The 22,910-nt window shown below is 43.1% G+C and overlaps 1 long non-coding RNA gene across 1 annotated transcript; it reads left to right on the top strand.

Annotated features, from left to right (window-relative positions):
* Positions 1-69: 69 nt before the first annotated feature.
* LOC134299936 (uncharacterized) lies at positions 70-21,110 on the top strand. Its single transcript, XR_010007179.1, has 2 exons — positions 70-189; positions 19,713-21,110. It is a non-coding gene; the product is annotated as an uncharacterized LOC134299936 (long non-coding RNA).
* Positions 21,111-22,910: the final 1,800 nt, after the last annotated feature.

Here is a 22,910-nt window from a genome sequence, read left to right as displayed (position 1 = left end):
AACAGTCTCTGACATACTTTTCCCTTGAGGCGAGCCCAATCTACGCATATAGCAAGACACAGCAACAGATTGAATTTTCTGGAAACTGGAACACTGGGTAACTGATTTATCATGATAAAGCCAAAAATAAGTGCTTTCACAGCTAAAGAGGTTGTGTGATGTGTCAGAATCAAGGAGACTATGACAGAGGTATGTTATTTTTTAATCAGTGCAGGCAGGCCATGGGATATCAAAATAGCTTTATATCATAGCACATATAGCCAAACTCTAGTGCAGGGGTCCCCAAACTAAGGCCCGGGGGCCGGATGTGGCCCATCGAAGCCATTTATCCGGCCCCCAAGGCACAAGGCATAAGGGGATTGGGCTAAATGACCCAAGGGGTCTCTTCTTCTCTTACAACCATTATTATTATTATTATTATTATTATTATTATTAAGAATGGGTGGCCATCTCTCAGGGGTGCTTTGCATCTGCTTTTGGTGCACAGAGGCAGAAGGGGGTTGGACTCAATGGCCCAAGAGGTCTCTTCCAACCCTCTTTATTATTGTTGTTGTTGTTGTTGTTGTTGTTGTTGCTGCTGCTGCTGCTGCTGCTGTTGTTGTTGTTGTTGTTGTTATTATTATTATTATTATTATTATTATTATTATTATTATTAGTATTATTATTATTGCTCGTTGGCCAACTATAGTCTGGCCCTCCAACGGTCCGAAGGATTGTGAACTGGCCCCCTGTTTAAAAAGTTTGGGGACCCCTGCTCTAATGTATGCATACTGGATGTTTATGCTTAACACAGTATGTGACCACAAGGCTGCACACAAGCACACACACACTACCTGATAATGTTGCTGAATTTATCATTTTTATAGCACTATGCCAGCCTGAACAAACTGATCTCATCTTTCAGAAGATAAGTAGGGTTGGGCCTAATAAGTACTTGACTGGGAATCCACCAGAGAATGGCTGAGATTGGCAAGTAAGTTGAGGAATTTTGCCTGAAATACAGGAGAGCCATGGCTGGCAATCAGAGCATTCCTGTGTTCTTATCGATCCTGAACAAAATACCAAGTGGAACTTTTCCGCTTGGCATTTAGCTCTGTGCCCCAACTTTGCTCCTCTTTGGCCCTCCCTGTCGGAAGAATAGGGAAGGGAAGCAAAGATCAGTCATCCCCAACTGTCAGTGGGGCCAGCTCTGTTCCTCTTTTGAGAAGAGCAAAACTATTTTGGTGATCTCAAAAACAACATAGATACCCTTCAGGATAGCCTTGAATGTGTAGGGTTTGGTGTAGGAGAGGCTTGCAGGGGATCAGAGTTTTCCCACAGATTTCTATGGGACAAACGGGGACCATTCCACTGATTCTATCGTTAATGGTGAACCCTTTCCAGCCCTGGATTTCTTCATGGCTGACTTCAAGGGGCCACAAGACAAATGCATGTGTGTGGGTGGGTGGGCGTGGGTAGTACAAAAGTTGTACAAAACAACTTTTGCATCGGCATTTGCATGATTTTCATGCATACACAGAGCCATTCACAGCATACACACACATACTCAACCATTTATCCCCATGGCATACATCCCAGACAAATAAAATGACTTATTCCAAATACTAGAACAAAGCTGGTAAACAGAATGACAAAACAGATGTTGAACAGTGCTTCCCTTGCTATCTGATGTGGGCAGACAGCAGTCTCCCCCCCCCCCCCCCCCCCGTGCCAGGGAATGGTATTCTATCCTTTTTGTGCCCACTGACTAGCACTGTTTCATTCTTTTCTGGAAACTTTCCAGCAGCCAGCAGCCAATAGCTTGTAAACCAGCTCCAATCCATACATCCTCAGTTTAAATTGCACTGTTCTGAAAGAGAGAGCTATTGTATTTGAAAAACAAATACAGTAGAGTCTCACTTATCCAACGTTCTGGATTATCCAACGCATTTGTGTAGTCAATGTTTTCGATACATGATGATATTTTGGTGCTAAATTCGTAAATACAGTAATTACTACATAGCATTACTGCACATTGAACTACTTTTTCTGTCAAATTTGTTGTATAACATGATGTTTTGGTGCTTAATTTGTAAAATCATAACCTATTTTGATGTTTAATAGGCTTTTCCTTAATCCCTCCTTATTATCCAACATATTCACTTATCCAACGTTCTGCCGGCCCGTTTATGTTGGATAAGTGAGACTATACTGTACATATTGTAGGTTGGGGTTAAAGGCAGGCTTTGGAAACTTGAATGCTCAAAAGCCAGTGGTCCACAACTGCAAATACATGATTGAAATAATTTGTAATTTAGCAACCCAGACATTCCGTGTTTTTGTGCCATGATTTAGAATCCTAATAATTAATATAGCCTTAGACAAAAATGCAGAGTAATGAAATTTTTGTCCACAAACCCCTATTTACATATTTGATCAGTCACTCCATCAACAGAGCTGTGCAAAATAATAGGAAGTAGGCTTCTGAAGATCATTGTGGTGAAATAAATTATTATCCTCGGAAGATTTGGGTTTTAGTAAGTGCCACTTTCCCATGTTTGCTGGCAAGTTTCAACACACTTTTCTGGCTTAGTCTAGCACCAATCCTACTTTTTAAACTTGTTTGTTATCTTGGGCCTTGCATAATGTCCATGTTTTCTGTGTTCAGGTGGATGTTGCAATGTCTGAGTGTGCAGTAAGTTATTACCTCATAGCCAGAAAAATGTTTCTTCTGCTAAAAGGAAAATTCATATCAAACTTCCCAACTATCCTGATTCAGCAGGAACAGTCCCAACCAATCTTCAGTCATCCCACTTTTTAGGTAAAGGTAAAGGTTTTCCCCTGACGTTAAGTCCAGTCGTGACTGACTCTGGGGGTTGGTGCTCATCTCCATTTCTAAGCCAAAGAGCTGGCGTTGTCCGTAGACACCTCCAAGGTCATGTGGCCGGCATGACTGCATGGAGCGCCATTACCCTCCCACCAGAGCAGTACCTATTGATCTACTCACATTTGCATGTTTTTGAACTGCTAGGTTGGCAGGAGCTGGGGCTAACAGCGGGCGCTCATTCCGCTCCCGGGGTTTGAACCTGGCACCTTTTGGTCTGCAAGTTCAGCAGCTCAGCGCTTTAACGCACTGTGCCACCAGGGGCCCACTTTTTAGGATGCTTTAAAAACATTTCTTTCTTTTTTTCTTTCTTTTTCCCACTTTCCTTTTTTTCCAGCTTACTTTGCTGCAAAATAAGTTTCTGCCAACTCTCTGGGAAATAGCTATGTTAGGACGATGTAACTACATGTTATGTACCTCCTGGTGCAAATTTTCAACCATGGTTACCTTCAATAGTTTTACATCATGCTTATTGTTTCTTAGGACCAGAAATAACCTTAGACAGATTGAGGTGAGTGCTTCAAGCTACAGTTGCTGGAACTATCTGTTGAAGGTTGTGTATGACACACTATTAGTCCTGGCTCCCCTAAATTCACTTGCTGCCTTAAGAATAATGAAAGCTGCTGTTGTATCATCAGTACTGATAAAAAAGTAAGCTGCCAGCCAGTCATCTTCAACACTGTGGGGAGTGCCGTCCTTTCTTTTGTTTCAGACAACTAGTTTCCCTGAGCCAGACCTGGCTTTTCATCTTGTTCTGTATCTCCTAGACACCCAGGTAAATAGGCAATGGCACCAGGACCTTAGTGAAAAGTAAAAGGTCTAAGCATGGATAGCAAGATATGAACTTGTCATGACAGTGGTATAACATGATATGAACTTATCAGAGAACCCCCACTGGTGTCAGACAGATAACACACAAGGATACTGTCAGCTCCTGTGTGATATCTTCCACCAACTCAGAGTCATCATCTAGCAACTTTGACACTTCAACACAAGGCCTGCCGGTATGAGTCAGTGAGGAAGAATGATGCTTCCAGTGCTCAGTCCTATCTCCAAAAATGGCCAATAGAACCTATGGCTAAAAGTGCCTGCTAAGACACAAGAACAGCTGAGACACATCTCTGATGTCTTTGGCTTATTTGAGGGCTTTTTGAAGCTTTTTAGGATGCTTTGACTCCCTTGCCACACTGCCTAAAAATTACGTTGTTTTTGTTTTTTAGAGATGTTATATTTTTGTTCCTCAAGTCTACCTTTTGGGGACGTGTGTGGGAACCCAAGCGAAATAGCTCCCCCTTGCCCAACAAATATCTCCCTGCTCTAAACAAATAAACTTTGCTTTGAATTGCATATTTTCTAATAAACAATACAAAACCTATTGTTAGAGTAAACTCAAGGACAAGAATCATTTGGCCCTTCAGATGTGTGTGTGTTTACTCATAACAGTTGATAAAACATTCCAAAATTTTATGGCACAGGGTAGTTTGCTGACTTATAGCCAAAAAAAGAAAGAAAAGGCTTCATTGTAATTTAAACATTTTATAGTAAGGGTGCAAGCTTCAGAACTTTACAGACATCTAAATTACAGAATAGCTAATCTGTCAGTCTGGAAAATAGGCATACTAAACTCACACTCTGAAATCATCATCTCTTCTCCTTTGGGTGAACTTGTGTGTCTTCTATTTCCCTCTCAATTCCTTCCTTTAAATCAGAAAATGAATGTATCAAATGTACCAAAAGCTTTGTTTGTGCAAATATCTAGAATCAGCAACATGCCCATTTTCTGGGAGTTGATGGTTTGCATACATGTTCAGCGGATGATTGAGAACCATTGATGTTTATAATACAGACAAGAATCTTTAACAGGTACTTGAATTGCTTTGACTTTTTTGTCTTTTGTCAGGGCATGAAAAACAAAAATAGCTACAATACTGAGAGCCAAATAATATTTCAAGTGTTCAAAAGTCTGTCACTTGAAATTCCTCCTCCAAGATATTATTAGAGATGCAACCAATAGGGTCCAGAATTTCAGGTTCCGAATGGGAACCTTTTCGGTTCAGAAATCCCAAGTGAATACTGTGTTTGACCTAAGCCCAAGGTTTGCTGAAGTTTGGATTCAGCTCATTATTAACTGGGGCCTTTCCACATATCTGTAAAATCCACATTGAACTGGATATTGTGGATTATCTGCCTTGATATTTTGTCGTATATGGCTGTGTGGAGGGACCCCGAGGGTTCCTAAAAAGTCTCATAATAATTGGGAGCATTGGGAATCTCAACATTCATAGTGCTTCCACATTGTAGAATTAATTCAGTTTGACACTTTAACTCTCATGGCTCAATGCTATGGAATCATTAGAGTTGTAGTTTTAACTAGGTTTTTCACTTTTTTTGCCAAAGGGTGCTGTTGCTTCATCAGACTTCAAATCTTATGGTTCTATGCCATTGAACCATGGAGTTGAAATGGTATCAAACTGCATTAACCCTACACTGTAGATGCACTTTGTGTCTGCTCCCATGCCTTAGTTTTTGTAATACCTTGTGTGATGAAAACTTGAACATTTTTGTGCTAGTTTGACTGGTCCTAAGAAAGGTAATTGGCCTTTGGCTGATTATTGTTCTTCTCTGCCCCCCCCCCCCCCTTCCCTAGGATCAGTACATCTGCCTCAAGTGTATTTTCTTTAAAGGCTTCTAGGTGTTCCTGACACCAAATCCAGGTGGAGCTCTTGTAATGCTCATAGCTGTTCAAACAGTACATGAAAAATAAGTGTGCATTTTAATTCAGAGGATAGAAGCCACTCTTGGCAGTAGTCATGCTATTAAAATGCACAGCACACTTGAAATTACATGGCTGTCTCCCCAGATGCATTTGGAAAATAGTTGTTATTCCTCTCATAACTGTAGTTTAGAAGACAATTGATCTGTTCTTGTCAGTGTCTGATCCTTGGATAGGAACTGTACTTGCGACTAATAAGACAGACAAATGAGAGAAAAATAAAGCCATGTGTGTAGGCCACAAGCATCTCAGGGCCAAAACTATTGCCCACCCCTACATTAATATGAATAATTGAACTGACTGTTTTGAATCAAGAGCTCTTAACTTTTAACAGACCTCTTTCTATGTTGCTATTATTAACTGCTGTTATGTTGACTTCAATTTAAGGCCTCATATGGATTAAAGACCTCAATGTCTCCTATCCTCAACTGCCCCGCTCAGGTCTTGCAAGTTCAGGGCTGTGGCTATCTCTGTCTATTGCTTTTTAAAAATTTTGATGTTCATGTGTTCATTCATGTTTTAATGTTATATCTATTTTAATTACATTTTTATAAGCTGTTAGCTGTATCTGTTTTGGTATGTTTTAGCTTTCTTATCTGTGACCAAGTTCTTGCATCAGGAGATATATCATAAATTTATGTTATGGTTGAACTACAACACACCTTCTCTCCTCCAGAATTCACTTTCCTCCTGCATCTTCTCCTGTATTCATGGCCTTGTGATAGCAAGGTATACAACTTTTGTCAACTGCATACCAATGGCATCACCTCCAAATGGCTTCTGGAGTACCTATGGGAAGTCCTGGAAGATGCCTTCATTGTGCATCTGGCTAGTCTTATGGCTAAATACTTCTGCCATACTCTGTTTCCATCTGCTGCCTGCCAGCACAGGAGAAGGGAGTCCTGCTGACCCACCTCTGGCCCTGCTACTCTGGCCCTGCTACTCTGGGGTAAGGAGGAAAGGAAGAGAGTGGAGGAAGCCCTTAAAAACTCCTGCTTCTGGACTCTTCTTGCTGTTTCCATCTGCTGCCTGCCAGCACAGGAGAAGGGAGTCCTGCTGGCCCACTTCTGGCCCTGCTGCTCTGGGGTAAGGAGGAAAGGAAGAGAGTGGAGGAAGCCCTTAAAAACTCCTGCTTCTGGACTCTTCTTGCTGTTTCCATCTGCTGCCTGCCAGCACAGGAGAAGGGAGTCCTGCTGACCCACCTCTGGCCCTACTACTCTGGCCCTGCTACTCTGGGGTAAGGAGGAAAGGAAGAGAGTGGAGGAAGCCCTTAAAAACTCCTGCTTCTGGACTCTTCTTGCTGTTTCCATCTGCTGCCTGCCAGCAGAGGAGAAGGGAGTCCTGCTGACCCACCTCTGGCCCTGCTACTCTGGCCCTGCTACTCTGGGGTAAGGAGGAAAGGAAGAGAGTGGAAGAAGCCCTTAAAAACATCTGTGTCTGGACACTTTTTGTTGTTTCCATCTGCTGCCTGCCAGCACAGGAGAAGGGAGTCCTGCTGGCCCACTTCTGGCCCTGCTACTCTGGGGTAAGGAGGAAAGAAAGAGAGTGGAGGAAGCCATCGGACCGGGAGGCTGCCTTCACTGGAGTCATCGCCTTGCCACCTCAGAGGGTCCGCTTGGACAGCTTTCGTCGGACTGAATGCTCCCCATTGGAGATTTTTAGATTCGCATATGGATATTGCTGTACTTGTCTAAAGATTTAATGTGTCGCCGCCACTTGGCTTTCTCCCCATTTTTGTTTCTTACCTATCCCTTTTAAACCTATGTTTTTAGCAGTGTGAGTCAATTGAGTATACTTAACTCACATTGTTATAATTGCTCTGAGTAATTAGTGCCTTGGTGCCTTTATTCAGGACTGGGTTGTGTAGAAGAAGGAGGGTCTGGCTAGAAGAGTAGTAGAGTTGTAGTAGAGAATGAGTCAGACAGATGCACATGGGAACCACGATCTATCCCAGTTATGCCACCTCATGGGTAGATCGTTTAGCCTCGTCCTCTCTCAGCTCGTAACAGTGAATGAGAAATTAGATCATCTCCTCAAAGGAATTTTGTTACTGGTAAACACCACTAGACTACAGGATGTTCCTGGGGAGGATAATAATAATACTGGTTATGATCTAAAGGAGGCCAGTTGTCCTTCAGATTTGGTGGGAGAGGTAGAACTTGGGCTCCAAAAGGGTATTAAGGAGCTAAGATTAGAAAATGACGAGGTTGAGGGAGGGAATGATTTGTTTGTTGATCAAACTGTTCAAAGGAGGGAAGGTATGGATCTAGATTTGGCAGCGGTGAAGCCGATAACTAATTCTCCGTTGGAGGGGGATTTCTCTCCTCCATACGTAGAGGATTACTATGAACATCTTGTACAGACGAAACAGCTGGCTTTTCAAATTGAAGACTCTATATTGAACAGGGGTAGATGGACCTCGGAAAGAGTGATCCAGAGGTCCTTGGGTCAAATTCTTTCAAGGAGCCTGACGACAGTCAAGATGAAGATGATCACTTGGCTCCATAAGGGCTATCAATCATACGATCGCTCTTTACGCCTTATCTTCACTTTTGAGGATAAGTCTATAACAGAGGAATTATGGGCCCTTAGGTTCCGGCTGCTCTCATGGGGCATTACCATTAGAAGAGTATTTGTGGACCCCGTGATTCGCCCTTTGGTGGCCAACCTATCTTTACACACTCAACCATCTGTTAGGCCCAGAGATAATAGGATGTGTAGTCCTCAGCGTAGGCTCCCCCCTTTAGAAAAGTCTCAATTAGAGACTCTGGCCCAATCAATTTCCGTACCAGACCAGCAACTTTCACCCTCTTCAACCTCACTACATTTTTCCAGTAGGCCCCATTTATCCCCTTCTTTTGAAGTAAAGTTAGATGGTGTGTCTAGTAACCTTTTGGATCCAGGGAGCTGACTAGATTCTCTTAAGGATGCTCCAATTGAGCCAGACTCCTTGGGAGGTGGGGAACAGGCGGGGGGTGGCTCCATCGAGGTCGTGTGGGGGAGGAGGAGGAATTGCCGTCAACGCATTTCCAGGGAGAAGCGCAACAGGGTTCTTGCGACCCTGGAGAAGGATAGGTGTGGTAGCCTCCATGGTAGCCCCTCCCGGCTGAAGGTCCTGCTGTTTAATGCCAGATCCGTCAAAGGTAAATCATCTATTATCCAGGATCTAATCATGGATGAACATGCGGATCTGGCCTGCATCACCGAAACCTGGTTGGATGATCTGGGTGGGGTTAGTCTTACCCAGCTTTGTCCTCCGGGTTTCGGGGTGCATCAGCAGGCCAGGCCAGGAGGGCGGGGAGGTGGGGTTGCGGTGGTCTTTAGGCAGTCCATCGCCCTGGTCAGATGCGTCGCTTTGCAATCGGTCGGGTTTGAGTGTCTCCACTTGAAGGTGGGTACCCGGGACAGTTTGGGGATTCTGCTGGTGTACCGTCCACCCCGCGACACAGCAGTCTCCCTGCCTGAGCTAGCAGAGGTGGTTTCTAGCGTGGTGTTGGGTTCCCAGCGCCTGTTGGTGCTGGGCGACTTCAACATTCACGCTGAGACCACCTTGACAGGTGCAGCTCAGGAATTCATGGCCGCCATGACGACCATGGGTCTGTCCCAAATAATATCGGGTCCTACTCATCAAGCTGGACATACACTCGACCTGGTTTTTGTTGCGGGCGACGGTTTGGTCGGAGTGGAAGAGCAAATTATTCTTCCATTGTCATGGTCCGACCACTATCTGATCAGTTTAAGACTAACCGTCTCTTCCAACCTCCGCAGGGGTGGTGGACCAATTAAGATGGTCCGCCCCAGGAGACTTATGGATCCTGAGAGATTCCTGAGGTCTCTTAGGGATCTGTCTACCATGGAAGCTGACGATCCTGTCGATGCCCTGGTCACTCGTTATAATGGCGAGTTGTCCAGGGCAATAGACACGATCGCTCCTGAGCGTCCCCTCTTGCTGCGTGGAGTTGCCCCAGCTCCCTGGTTTACTGGGGAGCTGGCGGAGATGAAACGTGCAAGAAGGAGACTAGAGTGCCGCTGGCGGACAACTCGTGACGTATCTGACCGAGCACGGTCTAGAGCCGCTATTAGGGCCTATTCTGCGGCATTGCGGGCAGCCAGGAAAGTTTTCTCGACTGCCCGCATCGCGTCTGCAACAAATAGATCTTCAGAGTTGTTTCGAGTTGTTGGGGAGCTCCTCCACCCTCCTCAGCTTGGGGGAGCACCCGACATCTCGTCAACTCGGTGTAGCGAGTTCGCTCACCATTTTGCAGACAAAGTCGCTCAGATTCGTTCCGACTTAGACGCCGGCCTTGACGCATTGCCAGGTGAGGTAACCGAGGCATCTGTCTGTTCGATCTTGTGGGATTCGTTTCAGCTTGTGCAGCCTGATGATGTGGACAAGATTCTTGGAGCGGTGAGGGCGACCACCTGTGCCCTTGACCCTTGCCCATCTTGGCTCTTAAAACAAGCCAGTGGAGGGCTAGTTGATTGGTTTGTGAGAATAATCAATGCCTCTTTGGAGCAGGGCATATTTCCATCTGGCCTAAAACAAGCTGTGGTGAGGCCTGTTTTGAAGAAAGCCTCCTTAGATCCGGCTAACCTCAGTAACTACAGACCAATCTCTAATCTTCCATTCTTGGGCAAGGTCTTGGAGCGGGTGGTTGCTTCCCAGCTCCAGGGATTCTTGGAAGATACGGATTTTCTGGACCAATCGCAGTCTGGTTTCAGACCTGGCTACAGTACCGAGACGGCTTTGGTCGCCTTGGTGGATGACCTCCGCAGAGAGCTGGACGGGGGAGTGTGACCCTGCTGGTTCTCTTGGACATCTCAGCGGCTTTCGATACCATCGACCATGGTATCCTTCTGGGACGTCTCTCCGGGATGGGCCTTGGGGGTACTGTTCTGCAGTGGCTCCAGTCCTTCCTAGAGGGCCGTTCCCAGTTGGTGAAGCTGGGGGACACCTGCTCGGACCCCTGGCCATTGACCTGTGGGGTCCCGCAAGGTTCCATTTTGTCCCCCATGCTTTTTAATATCTACATGAAACCGCTGGGTGAGGTCATCCGGAGTTTTGGAGTGCGGTGCCATCTCTACGCGGATGACGCCCAACTCTACTACTCCTTTCCACCTAATTCCAAGGAAGCCCCTCGGATACTGGGCCAGTGTCTGGCCGCTGTATTGGCCTGGATGAGGGCAAACAAGCTGAGGCTCAATCCTGACAAGACAGAGGTCCTCCAGGTCAGTCGTACGTCTGATCGGGGTATTGGGTGGCAACCTGTGCTTGACGGGGTTGCACTCCCCCTGAAGGCGCAGGTCCGCAGCTTGGGGGTCCTCCTGGACTCTGCGCTGACACTTGAGGCCCAGGTGTCGGCCGTGGCTGGGAGGGCCTTTGCACAACTAAAACTTGTGCGCCAGCTGCGACCATACCTCGAGAAGTCAGATCTGACCATGGTGGTCCACGCCTTAGTTACCTCTAGACTGTATTACTGCAATGCGCTCTACGTGGGGCTGCCTTTGAAGACGGCTCGGAAACTACAACTAGTACAACGATCGGCAGCCAGGTTTCTAACTGGGGCAGATTACAGGACGCGCTTAACGCCGCTGTTTAAAGAGCTCCACTGGCTGCCATTTATTTTCTGAGCCCAATTCAAGGTGCAGGTTATCACCTACAAAGCCCTTAACGGTTTGGGACCCACCTACCTTCGAGACCGCATTTCACCCTATGAACCCGCACGACCTCTTCGCTCGTCGGGGGAGGCCCTCCTCTCGCTTCCACCAACTTCGCAGTTGCAGTTGGTGGGGACGAGGGAGAGGGCCTTCTCTGCCGTGGCCCCCCGGCTGTGGAACTCGCTCCCCAGGGAGATTAGGCAGGCCCCTACCCTACTCTCATTCAGGAAGAGCCTGAAAACTTGGCTATTCCAGAAGGCCTTCGTTGACTGATCCTTGTGGGATCATGTTATTTACCTATTAAGCAGTAGACCCTCTGGATTGTTTTTAGGATTCATTCAGCACTTTAAGTATTACACCTGCTGCATAATTATCCCTCCCTGATAACTTGATATTGCTTTGCACCTTGGCCTGGATCTTTTGACCCAAATCGGGATTTTAATATTATTGTGTATATTGACTTTTATGACTGTTTTTAATCATGTTGAAGTTTTACTGCTCGGTTTAATGTTTTATCTGATTTGTGCTGTCGTGTCTGGGCATGGCCCCATGTAAGCCGCCCCGAGTCCCTCCGGGGAGATGGGGCGGGATATAAGAATAAAATTATTATTATTATTATTATTATTATTACTCTCCCACCGACTGCATGTTTATTATTTATTTATTTATTTACGTCATTTCTATCCCGCCTTTCTCACCCGAGGAGACTCAAGGCAGCTTACAGAAAACATATAAAGTGTATAAATCAATTTGTCCAAAAACCTTGTGCATAATCCTTGAACCAGGCCGTGTCGAAGCCGTGAAAATTTTATTTGTTAAACTCTTGTGTGCATAGCTAGGTCTTTAGCTTCTTTTTAAAGCCCAGAAGGGATGGAGCCTATCGGATGTCACTGGGGAGGGAGTTCCACAGTCGAGGAGCCACCACTGAGAAGGCCCTGTCTCTTGTCCCCACCACTTGCGCTTGTGAGGCAGGTGGGACTGAGAGCAGGGCCTCCCCAGATGATCTTAAAGTTCTAGTAGGCACATAGGAGGAGATACGTTCGGACAGGTAAGTTGGACCAGAACCGTTTAGGGCTTTATAGATCAAGACCAGCACTTTAAATTGGGCTCGGTAGCAGATTGGCAGCCAGTGAAGCTGACACAACAGAGTAGTAGTATGCTCCCTGTACGCCGCTCCAGTTATAAATCTGGCTACTGCCCATTGTACTACTTGGAGCTTCTGGGCTGTCTTCAAAGGCAACCCCACATAGAGAGCACTGCAGTAATCCAAGCAGGATGTAACAAGAGTGTGGATGTGACAAGAGCATGTTGAAAGGGTGGAAAGTAGAAGAAGGAAGTTTTTAGGGAGGTTTGTTGACCTTCCCAGTGATATCCCCCTCTCCCCTCTCTTTTTTTCTCTTTCTCATCATGCAGGCTGGGCATCCTTTATCTACAAATCCAAAATGCTCCCAAATTCTCCACATTGATTACTGAGAGAGTGATATCTTTGCTCCCTAATGGTTCAATGTACATAAACATTGTTTCATGCGCAAAATTTTTAAAACTATAACATTACCTTCAGGCTAAGTGTATTAAGTGTATATGCAACATGAATGAATGTCATGTTTACACTCGATTCCCATCTTCAAAGTTATCTCAGTATATACACATGCACAAATACAGATATTCCAAAAGAATCCCAAATCCAAAACACTTCTGGTCCCAATCATTTCTAATAAGGCGCACTCAATGTACATATATTGTTTGACTTACACCTGTGCTATGTCACTTCAAGGATGATCGTCTGTATTGCTTTTAATTTTGTAAGCAATCTTGGGTTTCATTTCTGTAGCAGGATAATGTGATATAAATACAATAAAACATCATGCTAGTTCGTACAGCCAATGATACATAGAGCAGATAAGAAATGAGGCACAGTTTGGCCATGCCAAGACGATGTCCAACGTAAGGGAGGCACAAATTCATAAACTAATAACCTTCAGGAATGCAATTGAAATTCCTTGGCTGCTTGACCATTGTATGTAATGCTTGTTGAGGAAAACACATTTTTCATGTGCATGGAGAGGCAGGGGAGATATGAACTAAATTGCTTAAAGGGGAGTGGGAAAAAGCCGCAGAATTTTATTTTATGTGGAAATATTGCAGTGAGGAACTTATCACGAAACAATTATAAGTTATAACAAAATAAGTTCAGGGATTGGAAGTAATCACAAAACGGTTATAAGTTATAACAAAATAGCCTCAGGGATCGGCATTGGCAGGCCCCTTTTCACCTTCTCCTTTTCCCATCCCTTTCCTTCCTTAGCTTTCGTTCTCCTCCCACTTCTTTCCCCATGCACCCCCAACTGAGATGTCCTCAGACTCCCTCTCGCTCTCCTCAGCACTGACCTGAACCTCAAGTCCCCCAAGACTCTCTCCTCCAGAGAGCATTTCTCTTTCTCCTTCTCACCCTCTTTCTTCTCCCAGTTTTTCTTTTCCCCTCATCAGAATTGCTTACCAACAGGTTTTGTGGGATGGTTAGTCACCATTGGGGATGGAACATGTGGAGAAAGGTGACAAAAAAGGATGCTTTCAGCCCCCGCACTTACAATCTCACACAGATAGGATCATTGCTTGTTTATTTGAATAGTGAAATTGCCAAGAAAAAGGACACCCTAATGGATCCCTGCACCCCTTAGGCTTACAATCAGGGAAAAGAGGGGGGAGGGGGCCCTTTTGATGTCACTCCTGAACATACAGGGAAGGACCTTTTGCAGATTCCCAGAGGCACTTGTTCTTCTCTCCTTGCATCTCCTTTCTGCCCTCTTCGAGGTTTACTTGGCATGCCTTCCTCTTGGCAGGTTTTTAAAATGGCTGCCACAACTGTTGTCACACAGTTGTTCTCTGTGTCAACCTTGTTATTGAACTGCAAGGGAAAACAAAGACAAGAGTTAGACATTTGAACTTGATGACCGTGGCGCCAGCTTTCAAATTGATTTGAACCCGCAGCGGAGAGTTCCACAGATCCATCACCAAAGGAACGGAGCGGGACCGCAGCAGACTATTATTAAAAGATCTTTTTTTTTTTCACTTTCCCCTTCCCTGGACTATGTAACAAATCCTCCCAATAAAAATAGCATTCATTTTTAACAGTAACACTCTCTATTTGGTTATTTTGTGTCTTTCCCTGACTCCTTATTTTGCACGCAATTCCCCCCCCCTCTCTTTCTCTCTCTAACCCGTCCGACCTTTAAACTCTGGCGGAGGCTCCCCCGCCATAGGTTAATACGGCGGATGATACAAATTGGCTCATATCTTTATCAAAATTACCCCAGCACGCTCTTCTTTTAGTCCTAACCCTTCCTAAGGCTCCTGACCCAAGGACCACCAGCGGAATCAAAATCGGTCCAGTTCTCGGCACCACATCAGCTGACTGTCAAACGGAACCGACTGCTCTTTTCAAGCCAGACTGCTCTCTTCCAGCCTTATCCCGGACTTTCCTCTCCCCGCGACCCGCGGGATGGTTTTGAGAGATCACTGGTCCCTTTTTGTGAACTGTGGATGGGGGGATCGCTCTCCCGCTGGGGAGACATAGTTCTCCAAGGACCTTCACCCTCTCTACAGCTGCCAGGAGGGTGCCTGGACGGGCGCCCACCACGTTTCATTCACACCTTCATAATTTTATGAATGAGAAGAACACTCTTCCCCAGACCTACCCCTGAACTTATGAAATCCTATACTTCCAAAGACTGCAACCCACATGTACCTCTTCCCCATGCTATTTCTATGAATTCCTTCCACCACAGATGAACTCTTTTCCCAATGTATCCGTGAATTTTCATATTCTATGTACCTGGACACCCTCATGAATCACTGTTATATGAATTTCTAATCGTTGGGCTAACTTCATGGATTGTAAAATCATGCTGCTAAAACTCCACTTTTATGAATTTCCATATTGGGTTCCCCAGATGTTATGAACTTCGTTCTTATCAAATGTTTTCAATTGTTTATATCATTCATGATTCCCCTTTATGCACCTTTATGGATTCTCCCTTATTTCCATGAAATCTATCTATCTGCCTATATGTATTTGTACTCTTTGGGATCCCCGGAAAATATGTATTTTTCCCAGCAGGGTTTATATTCCAACTTTATTTTATTTTTCATTTTATTTCATATAATTGCCAAGTCATGAAATCAAATAGGAAATATTTTGAACTCAACCTGAACCCCAGAACCTATCCCATTTCCTATGACCCAGGCTTCCCTTCCCAAAAACAAAAGGATGATCTGCCACCGCTTAACCCAATCAAATTCAGATTGCATGGACAATATAGGGCTTGAGTCGCCGAATTCGGAATGTTGACCTAAAGGTGATTCGCCCCAAGGCAAACATTGTCATATCTCACCCAAAGGAAAACCAGGGAAATTACTGTTACTATTATTTATTGTCTCAAATTGATTTTACAATTCCAGATATTCTCAGATATCAGGTGGTATAAATATTTGAATAAATTAATGGATCCAAAACATTTTGAGGACCTCCAGTTTAACAAGAAGTCTCCAGTTTAGGAAGAACCTAACTGCCTTCAGAGGGATAGAACTTTCTGTAAATCTGCTATGGAAATAGTGCTTTCATAAATATTTTAAGCTGCCTGGCTGCACCTATCATCTGGCTGCACATTGGTAGATATCTTTGATAAATACTGATGTTGTTATTAACTGCCTTCAAGTTGGTCATAATTTATGGCAACCTCATGAATAATTTCCAGTTCACTCTATCCCAAACAGCCTGCTCAGGTCTTTCAGACTCGGGCGTCATGAAATCTTTTTGAACCTTAAAAAATTCTTTAATTTGTTTTCAGTGGGACAGAGTGCATCAGGCACTTTCAAAGAAAGAAGTAGGCTGTAGTAATATATATTTACACTTCAGGATCTTGTCTAATTCCTTGTTAGCTGCCCTTCCAAGTCCTAGTCTTCTTCAGATTTCTTGACTGGTGTCTCCATTCTGATTAATGAGTGCACTAAGATATGGAAAAATGAATTGTTTCAATATCTTCATGCTCTACTTTAAAGTTATGTCTGTGGTCATTATTGTTTTTTAAAAAAATGTTCAGCTCCAAAATTTCCTTTGTGCTTTCTGCCTTGACTTTCTTTAATCTTTGCTATTTCCTGCTAGTACATGCCATATGCAGTGTGATCTGCATATCTTAAATTGTTGCTGTTCCTTCCTTCCATTTTTTCGCCTACTTCCTCTGCTAATCCTGCTTTACATATGATATGTTCAGCACACAAGTTAAACAGCAAGGGTGATGAAATATAGCCTTGCCTGACTCTCTCCCCTTTACCAAATGGGAACTATTCCATTTCTCTGCATTCTGTCCTAGCAGTAGCCTCTTTGTCTCTTATGATCCATCCTCTGCCACAAGTAAATGGAACTGGGTAATTATTGTTCTGTCCTTGGTACTACTCATTTGTCTGCAAGGAAGTGGGATGTATGTTACCGTGTTTATTTCTACCAAGTTCATTCGATCGATAAGCAATTGGCATGACTTATCTCAACCTCAACACTGTACCATCTGGTGATTACAAATAGACAAGATTTGCAGAGTTTTACTGCAAGGACACTGAATCAATCTAGCTGGTTAAGACTTATGATAGCACCAAGGCCTGCCCTTCCATTAGGCAGTGTGAAGCAGTTGCCCCGGACAGCACATCTGAAGCATTAGCAATAAGGCAGGAGATTACTGAACTGAAATAAGTAATCTGCTGTGTGTTAACCTGCATCCAAAGCCTTTATTTATTTGTTACATATAATGTTCATTGTTTTGTTATACAAATGTAATAAAAGTAATTATTAATTTGTTCTTTCCTATATTTTTAATGCCAGGAAGATAAAGAGAGTTGTTTCTGGGATTTTCTTCCTCATGTACCAAAATACTTTGGTTGGTCTTTGGTACTATTAAAGGGGATTAGTATTCTGGCACAAAAATGGATTGGCACTGGGCAGCACAAAAGAAAGAAGAGGGTGGGCTCCATTTTTAACAGTGAATCAATATTGCTAAAACAAATCAAAATAGCAAATAAGCCATTTATTGCAAAAGGATTTTAGCATTAGACCTCCCCTTCACATAACTACTAGCTATCTCAGTGGGGTTTAGCCCCTCAAAGATAAGCTTTGTTAATTTGGTCATTTTGTTTTTCAAAGACTGCCACTGTTTTGCAAACATTTACCAACACTTCCATATCTGAAGAGCTGCCTTTTTCCTTATTGGGTACTTTACATTAACCTTTAAAGTAAAATCTTAAAGCTTGAACCCTAAAGAGAAACCAGGTTCATTTTTTTCTGCAACAGAAACACACTTGGAACTTCTTCTAACAGCATAAAATGAACCGTTTTTGGCCCATACTTGTCCTGGTTTGTTTTGTCTTGGGAAGAAAACTTTAGTTATGATCGACTAATACAGGCTTTCCTTTGCTTTCTGGTATGGCCTTGGTTCCATAGGCTTATCTTGTTTTGTTTTTAATAGAAAATTCCCAAGCCAAAAGCTTTAAGCAATTACTGTCTATTGAATCTGTGGTTTAGTGTGATAATCTTTGTATTTACTAATTTTTGGCTTGTTCATCTTGAATTGGCCCTGCAAAACCACAGTGAATGCCAAAGTGCTTGAGCGGAGGCAACCAACACTATTTTGTGATGTATCTAATTATTTAGTTCCACAAAAATCTCTAATCCTTGGCTCTGCTAAAGCTCATGTGCTAATACAGAGTTTTACATCTCAAGATGAGAACTCAAAATTGATTTTTACCCCTTTGTGTAATTTGAAATCTCACCAAGAGAGAACTGTGGGAATATCTGATTTGATTATGAAGCTGCTATATGTTTTTCTATTCTCCTTCTTCTTTTGAAAGCCAATTATCGCGATTACTTTGAAATGTGGTGTTAAAGGCTGGAGTAGAACTGTTCTGAAAACAAAGCCTTAACCTTGAATATCTTAATATTCTTCCTCCTTCGTTTTTGTTCCCACAGAATTTTGTGCACAGAATTTGTGTCCAGCAACAGTAACTGAAACATTTGGCAGCCATTATAACTGAATGAGTTGAGTGAATCCGTTCTTTAAAAAAAGGAGTCAGAACAATATTTATTTATTATTTATTTACAGTATTTATATTCTGCCCTTCTCACCCCGAAGAAGACTCAGGGCGGATCACAATGTACACATACATGGCAAACATTCAGTGCCATATGAACATAGAGACAGAGACAGAGACACAGAGGCAATTTAACCTTCTCCAGCTTCCAACTTACTGAGGGTATGCTCGATTCCGACCACAGGGGGAGCAGCTGCTTCATCATCCACTGTGACACCGAGTCCTTGATGGATATTTCCTCATTCCAAACACTGCTGGAGGATTTTATGGTGTCGTAAATTAGATAAATTAGCTTCCCCGCATAAGCGGTACCTAAATTTCCTATTTGATAGATGCAACTGTCTTTCGGGTTGCTTAGGCCAGCAATGAGTAGGGCTATTTTTTAATGGTCGGGTGCTCACTCCGACAAGAGCTGGCTTCGAACTCATGACTTCTTGGTCATACTTATTTATTGCAGCCAATTACTAACCAGCTGCGCCACAGACACATAAGAGAATACCACTATAATCATTTAAGAAAGGAGCCTGAGTCTATGAAAGCTTATGCTCGGAGTTTCTTCTTTTAGTTAGTCTCACGGCCTTTCCACACAGCCATATAACCCAGAATATCAAGGCAGATAATCCACAATATCTGCATTGAACTGGGTCATCTGAGTCCACACTGCCAGATAATCCAGTTCAATGTGGATTTTATACAGCTGTGTGGAAGGGGCCTCAGTGGTCCACCTCGATTCATCTGTCTTTTCATGGAAATGTTTAAAGATGAGTTGGGAGGGGAGTTACTTGGTTCAAATGCAAACTTATAATGTCTACATTTAGAAATGCAGTATTATTTCCCCACGATAGGGAAGATGATGCCCACTGGCCTTGAATCTGTAGAGAGTGCTTTCCAAGAGGTTTCTAATTTTGCCCCTTTGGGTTCTTTAAAGTCTTAAATTGCACTCTTCATCTCTTCAAATAGTTCTCATTTACGTAATGAAAAACGATTTGCATAAAATTGAATATACTAGTTTGCAATCAGAGGTGCAAAACTAGAAAGAAGTGCATCTTACAGCTTAAACAGAAATGCAATATACCTCATCAATGCAGTGAAAACTGTGACCAGGAGAAATGTCTCTGTTGTTTTGTTGCCAACCAGTGCAGGCCAACATAACCCAGCCTGATATCCTCAAGTTTGGCATTAAAACTCCCATAAGCCACAGCTAGTATGGCCATTGATCAATGATGATGGGATTTGAGTTTCAATCACAAATGTTAAACTTGCGTCTTATGCTTAATCTTCCAGATTTCACAGACCTGCCCCCGTCACCACTCGCTGATCGCCATGGGACTTTTGTTGGTTTGTTTTTATTTTTCTTGGAAGACACCTGTGCGTGATTTTTTTTAATGTGTGGAGGTCGGTGCACGGCCGGTCAACACACACAGTCTTCACAGAGTGAGGTTCCAGCAGTGGTGTGGTTAACACAACGAGAGTGGCTTCTCAGTCTGTTGCAGCCTTCTTCCGCCTTCACAGCCATTGTAACATGTACCATGTTATCCTCCGCCTGCTCTGCCGTTGAAGTCTTTGGGTCTTCAGATTGTGCTTGGTCTGGAACCTCCCCTGCGGCCACTTCTGGGAGTGCATGACTCCAGTGGTTGCGCCCGCAGGTTCATTGGAACACGCAAGCCCCTCACCACGACAAGGTGACAATCCATCGAGGGGGGAAAGATGAAGAGAGGCAAGGCAGAATCAGATTAGGGAGAAAATTTCCATTTTTCTTATTATTCAGGTAACAGCTTTGAATTAGTAGGTGTATAACATAACACCTCCCTTTTTTTCTTTGATATAATTGATGCTGGCAGTTTGCACCTTAGTCCAATTAAAAGAGAGAGAGAATTATCTCTGATGAAAAAGCTCTCTTAATTTAATGTTATTTGGTTCTGTTTTATTAGCTGGTTGACAGCCAGGTTAATTCACCTTACTTGAAAATTGTAATTTTCCTCTTTAAGTATGGGATTGAAGCCAAATTAAATCACACTTGATGCAGCCCTTTTGAAAAAAGGGGAATTAAAATAGTAATGCACAGGAGTATCATGGATTCCATTGATCTTATCCTTAATAATGACTAAGGCCCCATCTACACTGCCATAGAAAATCCAGATTATCTGTTTTGAACTGGATTATATGGCAGTATAGACTCATATAATCCAGTTTAAAGCAAATAATGTGGATTATCTGCTTTGATAGTCTGGATTATATGACAGTGTAGAAGGGGCCTCAGTCCACTACACCACCCAAAAGGGGAGTTGGAAGGGAACAGGAAATGACAATCACTGCTTCTACACAAGCTTCTACACATAATATCTGTTCAGTGATTCACTGTATCTTTTGACTAGGGTGATATTTTTGTTTGCTTTGATTTTTTTTTGAAAAGCTATCATTTAAAGGAAATTCATTTGTGGTAGGCTCAAAAATTAAAGATGCACTAAGTTTCACATACAGTGGGAGTATGTGCTCTTCATCGTTGTCTTTAATGCTTCGTCATCAGCGATGTACTCAAAGGACTTTGCTTGTCAAAACATGTGAAGGAGATTTGTGAGAGTATTAAAAATCCTTCCAGTGTTTATAGTTCACTTCAGGGTGCTCCCAGAAGAGGCCGTTATTGTGTAACTGGAATTATGTAATTATATTCATGGAATTTTACAGGCCTTCCTTGTTGTCTAATAGTGACCTCTTCATTTTCCCAACCCTTCTTCTATCTTTTTTTACAGTCTAATCATCAAAATTTACCAAGAAGAAACAGGTAGAATAGATGACAGGAGCCCTCCATCCGGATGTCCCTACATCTTATGGCTTGTGACTCCTGTATCTGGGGCCTCATCTACACTGCCATATAATGCAATTCAATGCAGTTCAATTACATTCTGAAACTGCATTTTATGGCAATGTAGTTGGGGCCAGTTTTAGCCTGAACATTAAAGGAACTATTCAGATTCTGAACCTATTTCTTTTAGCATTCAGACTAAAACAGTGAGTGGATTTACCATACACATGCATCAACCATCAGCTGCCCCTGATCTAAGTGATGTTCCATGCAAATATATCAATAATAAGTATAAAACATCATAAAACAGTTTAAAACAATAATATACATTCACATTCTTGTGGCATCATGTCAGATTATATTGCACTTTGTTCCAATCCAAACATTATGGTGTTTCTTATAACTCCAGATTAGTTTCCTAGTTTCCTAGTTTAATGCACAGTGATGGAGACATGCTTCATGCAGAAAGAGAATTGGGTGTGAAAAAACCTCCAGGGTGCATCTACAGCAGGCATGGGCAAACTTCAGTCCTCTAGGTTTTTTGGACTAGCACCAAAAAACACCGGGTGATAGGAATTGTGGGAGCTGAAGGCCAAAACACCTGGAGGGCCGAAGTTTGCCCATGCCTGGTCAACACTGTCATATAATCCAGGCCCCTTCGAACTGCATTATATGAGTGTACACTACCATATAGCCACAGTTCAAAGAAGATAATCTGGACTTTTTATAGCAATATAAAAGTGGCCTGGGTTATATGACAGTGTAGACTCATATAATCCAGCTCAAAGCAGATAGTGTGGATTTTATATGGCAATATAGAAGGGGACTGGATTATATGACAGTGTAGACTCATATAATCCAGTTTAAAGCAGATAATCTGGGATCAGATCCTGGGATATAGGGCAGTGTAGAAGGGGCCTCAGATTTACATTATGGAGGATTATAGGTCTGCTCTGGTACTCACTCTAATTACTCCATTCAAGCAGAGCAGACCATGAGGTTTCACTTCCTTCCATCTCTGGTACTCTTTGCTAACTGGAATCTGCTATCAAGTACAAAGATTCTTTAATCAGATAAATAAAAACAATTTACTGGAAATAAAGGATATATTTGCCTCAACTTTGTTTCTTGCCTTGCTTTTGTAACCATAGCAAAGGTTTTGGCTTTCCATTGTAGGACATTTGCAAGGAAGTGGACCTCCTACACTAGTAATAAACATTTAATAGCAATCCATCATTTACTGGGATAGGAAAGAGCAATGAACTCTCCAGAAGTCCTCTAGAAGTTCATTGCATTTGATTCCAGCCTACTTTCTCTATCTCACCATCGGTTTCATTCAGGGGTTGCATTTCTAAATCTAGAGATCACAGTTTAGAAAGAGGTTAAAATCCTGACAATCAGTTCTTTCCTGACTTTCTTCCTAGATTCCTTTGTAATACACTAGTATTGTCTACAACATGGTTAAGGTCACATCAGATCTTATTGTGATTACCACTAACCAGGATTGTCTTCAGCTGTAATTTGCAAGTTCACTTCAAAATGTGGTATCAAATCATGGATGAAGATGAAGATGAAGTACTTAGGCCACACAATGAGAAGACAGGAAAGCTTGGAGAAGATAGTGATGCTGGGGAAAATGGAAGGAAAAAGGAAGACCAAAGGCAAGATGGATGGATGGT

The sequence above is a fragment of the Anolis carolinensis genome, chromosome 1 (genome assembly GCF_035594765.1).
Source record: "Anolis carolinensis isolate JA03-04 chromosome 1, rAnoCar3.1.pri, whole genome shotgun sequence".
Taxonomy (NCBI): Eukaryota; Metazoa; Chordata; class Lepidosauria; order Squamata; family Dactyloidae; genus Anolis; species Anolis carolinensis.
Note: the sequence above shows the minus strand (reverse complement) of the source record. Positions and strands in the feature narration are given on the sequence as shown.